Below are 4,576 nucleotides of genomic sequence, written 5' to 3'. Positions count from 1 at the left end.
CCGTATGGTGAGGATTCCACCTGGATTCATAAAAATGTTCTCATGTTGTGCATTGTTCTCGATGTACTACACGTAACTCTGTACCTAAGCTCTCCCTTTTGCTACCTGAGTCTGTGGCTTGTTTTGTGCTCATACCATGAATTCTATTCCTTTTTTCTCTTTTCCTTTTTTTGAACTGTGGCTTTGTAAGGTGTCCTAATATCTAGTCAGGTAAATGTAGGCCATTTTAGCTATTTTAGGACTCCTTTCTTCCATATATATTTTAAAATAAGCTTATTGAATTTCTCAAAAAAATCCAAATGGATTTTTTCTTGCATATAACTTACTTATTTTATTTCTAGATTAATTTGTGTGTGTGGTGCTGTGTGTGTGTGTTGAGGGGGGGGAGAATTGAATCTTTATAGATGCTAAGTAGGCCATGAAAGAGTATGGAGTATCTTGCCATTTGCTCAGGACATTTTCCATGTACTTTATTAAATTTCAAGACTGCCTCCTTGCAGAGCCCCTGTATTTTTGGTTAGACAAATTCCAAAATAATTCCAGCTTTGATTAGCTAATATTGTGAATTTATCTTATCTTGTATTATATTTTCTGGTTTGTTATTATTGGTGTAGAGAAATGTTACTGATTTTTTAAAAATTTATCTTTTATTATTCTATCTTGCAAAACTATGTTTTATTTTGTCTGATGATTCTAATGGTCTTTCCTGGAGAAATGATAAGATTATTAATCTCTAATAATAAAGATTTTTTTCTCTTTCCTTCTTATATGTACACATTTTCTGTCCTTTTCTTTCCCTGTAGCATTGCCTACAGCTTCTAGAACCATAAGAAGTAATTACAGTGATGGTGGACATCTGGCCTTGAATCCAGTCTTAAAGAGAATGCATCTAACTTGACTCCATTACTTATCATGTTTGCTGTGGATTTTTGGTATATAGCCTTTATCAAGATAAGAAACTTCCCTTTTATTTGTAGTTTGCTAAGGGTTTCTTCCCTAAATGGGTGTTGAATTTTAAGAAATGCTATTCTGATTCAGATACTTTATTGACGATTCATTGATTCATATAATCATATAATTTTTGTCTTTTAGTCTGTTGATGTGATGAATTACATAGATTTTTTTTTTCTTCTGTTGAACTATCCTTGTGTTCCTAAAACAAGACTGTCTTCCTTGTACCATATATAAAAATAAACTATTGGATTCAATTAGCTAATATTTGACTTAAGGATTTTTTGTTCATTATGTTCATAATGAAATGAGCCCATTATAGTCTTATGTTGCCACTCTCTGATTTTAGAATCAAGATTACATTAGCCACATAAAACGATTTAAGCAGCTTTCACTTTTTTTGTTTCCCAGAATAAAACTTCCGTAAGATGGGAATTTGGGCTTTTTAAAAAATTTGGCAAATTCATTTGTAAACCCACTGGAACTACTTTATAAAGACTAGTTGACTCCCATTTTAACTTTGGGTTCTCTCTTGTTTGGGTTCTCTCTTGTGTCAACTTTGGCATTTTTTTATTTTTTCTAGGAATTTATTAAATTTTTTAACTTGCTAAATTCACATTACTTTCTTATTATATTTTTAGTCTCTATGCTATCAAGCTCGGTGATGTGGGGAGATGAGGGGATGTTCTCCTACAGAAACTGCAGTGAGACTCCTGGTTTGGGGTTTGGTTGCCTGAGAACGGGCTACAGGTAGGTATAGGTTGACTTTGCCATCCCTAGGGCCTCCCCGAGTTTGTGGACCAACTGCATTTGGCATTGGTGTTTTAGACAGCCCTGCACCCTGACAGCGGGGAGAGACAGGGGAAGGCCTGAGCTTCAGGCTTTCTAAACCCTTTCTTCTGATTCTGGGCCAGAGTGTGGCAGCCCCATGAACATGGTAGTGGTGGGCTGGGGGACAGGGCAGTTTCTTCCTAGGCTTAGCTTCTTGGCCTTTTGCATTGAGCTTCTCTTCATGCAAATGAAAAGATTGCTCTCCTTCTCTTCATGCATTAGGTGACCACAGGAGCAGCTCCAGAATTTCTGAATTTGAGGAACCTAGATCTTAAGCAATCCCATTGGAAGGAAGGACTAGAGATTTGCTGGGTGAAAGCCACCCCCACTAGAGCCCCTCATGACCAGCACCTGGGGCTTGTGCTACACTCTTACTCCACACTCGGCTGAGTGCTTCTTGGACCATGTGGTGGGCCAGGATTTCCTTGGCCCTGAGATTGTGAAGGGCATACTGGAGGCAGAGATTTTGCAGCTGGACAGTTGGAGCTTAAATTCCCGATTCAATCACTTGTTAAGGGGGTGACTATCAGCAAATGATTGGACTATTTCTGGTTCCCTCTGCTGCAGGATGGAGGAGAGTAATTCTCCCCTCACGAGGCCTGGGGAGGATTGTGTCAGTCAGGGACCCAGCAGGAACAGAGGCACACACAGATGAAGTGACTTGAATGAAGCCTGGATGCACGGCGGGATTGAGGAGACAAAAATGGGATACCGAGGCACCAGAGACTAGTGACATCAGGCTTAAGCCTGCAGGAAGTCATTACTGCTGTGAATATTAGTAAAGGGAGTCCTCCCTAAAATGGAGTTGGGGGCCGACTGGGGGAGCACTCACGCCCCACCACTTGTCCTCAACTGCAAATCCAAAAGGAAGAGACAGACCTTGCCAGGTGGGTACTACTTTGTTACCTAGCAGGAGGAAGAAAGTTTTTCCTTCTCCTGTGGCAACAGCTCAACCAATGAGAGATGGCCACAAATCAGCCAATGAAAAGCCACCCTAATTCAAAACCCCAATGGACATTTTGTTTATAACAGCTCTCCCGGGGCGCCTGGGTGGCTCAGTCGGTTAAGCGTCTGCCTCAGGCTCAGGTCATGATCCCAGGGTCCTGGGATGGAGCCCCGCATCGGGCTCCCTGCTCGGCGGGGAGCCTGCTTCTCCCTCTTCCCCTGCTCGTGCTCTCTCTCTCTCTCTCTTTCAAATAAATAAATAAAATCTTAAAAAAAAAAAATAACAGCTCTCCCAACATCCCCCTTTCCTCTATAAAAGAGTGTTCCTCTCCTTTGTTCTCTGGACTTGCCTGTGCTTTTGCCATAGCTGATTCCAGGTTGCAACTCTCTGCTATTCCTGAATAAACCTACCCTTGGTTGGTGACATAACTGTCAGTTTTATTTTTTAAGGTTAACACCACCCACCAGCCTGCAAAAACGAGCTGAGGAGGGGGGTTTCAAGGCAGCAAAAAAGATGCAGCCACCCCGGGACCCCTGGGGCCAAAGTAGGGAGGGATGGGGAAGGGTTGTAGGAAAAGGGACGAAGTACCCAGATCTCTCTCTCTCCTCTCTCCTGCTGGCACCTTCCATTGATCATAGCCCGTCAGAAACCAGAGGGCGGGGGTACTCAGCCCATGAGGGTCAACCTCCAGGATGCTGAGGGCTGAGAGGGATGGAGATTGGACCGGGTGCAAACAGACAAAAACCAGCATAAAACTTAGATGCGGTCGTATCTGCTAGTTGTCTTGCACATAGTAGGTGACCAGGAAATGCTGGCTCTCTGGGGCTGGTGAGCAGCGCCTGGCTATTCTGAGTCCGGTGTCTCCCCAGGTGTCCATGGGCTTGGTTTCTTAACAGTTTCACAACAGCATTTTATGTTTACAAATGGAATCTCTCAAGCCAAAGCCAGTTTCCCCAGGTTGAAATGAAAATGAAATCACAGTAGCAGAGGCACTAGTGAAGAAGGGATCTGGGTTGCAGGGGGACCCATGAACTAAGAATAAGCCTCTGTCAGAAGATGCCGAATCTACAGAGCCTAGGAGTAAGAACAAACATGTTGAAAATTAAATATGAAATGGGTAATTATGTAGTAATGAGACTGAGGACATTACAAAGGACACTGTCATTTAAACCACCTCATCTCAACACAGTAATGAACGGGAAAAACCCTCCAGCTTCGTAATTATAATCATAGTTGCCATAACAACTTAGTGTCTCTCTCTGTGAGCATCTATCTCAAGATTATATTTTTAGCAACGACTGTGCCTGAGCATGTATTTTTCTTTATATAGCAGCTAATTTTTCAAATTACTGATCTTAAAAAAAAAACAAACCCATAATTCCGTCTTCATTCTCTCTGAGTGTAAAAGTCTCTGGGATAATTAGGGAAATGAGCAGGTGTGAAAGTCCGTTATGAAAAATGCTATGAAAGTATTGATGTCTTGACAACATTTGTTTCAACAGAATGTTCTCTGGACCTGTATACTCTATTGTTCCTTGTCAAGCAGCTTAACATAAATCTTTGCTGTGCAGCTCATAAATATTTGAAAAATTATTAGCTCTGTAAGGTGTTTGAGGATTATTTGACAAGTACAGATTTATGTTTTGTAACAGAAATTGGCTTAATGGAATCCTGAGTCTCAGGAACAAATGGATGAGTAAATAAACACAGGCTTAACTTGCTCAATAGAAATGCCCATAACAGATTCCCAAGTGAAGCAAACAATGGGTTGACTTTAAAGGACACCATTTGAAACAGATTCCCAAGTGAAGCAAACAATGGGTTGACTTTAAAGGACACCATTTGAAA

General features: G+C 41.4%; 1 long non-coding RNA gene across 1 annotated transcript; it reads left to right on the top strand.

Annotated features, from left to right (window-relative positions):
- Positions 1-911: 911 nt before the first annotated feature.
- Positions 912-2,388, top strand: LOC118020984. The gene is made up of 3 exons (XR_004682070.1): positions 912-932; positions 1,593-1,701; positions 2,350-2,388. It is a non-coding gene; the product is annotated as an uncharacterized LOC118020984 (long non-coding RNA).
- The last annotated feature ends 2,188 nt before the right edge of the window (positions 2,389-4,576 follow it).

Source organism: Mirounga leonina, unplaced genomic scaffold (genome assembly GCF_011800145.1).
Source record: "Mirounga leonina isolate KUSES-001 unplaced genomic scaffold, KU_Mleo_1.0 Mir_114, whole genome shotgun sequence".
NCBI classification, from domain to species: domain Eukaryota; kingdom Metazoa; phylum Chordata; class Mammalia; order Carnivora; family Phocidae; genus Mirounga; species Mirounga leonina.
Note: the sequence above shows the minus strand (reverse complement) of the source record. Positions and strands in the feature narration are given on the sequence as shown.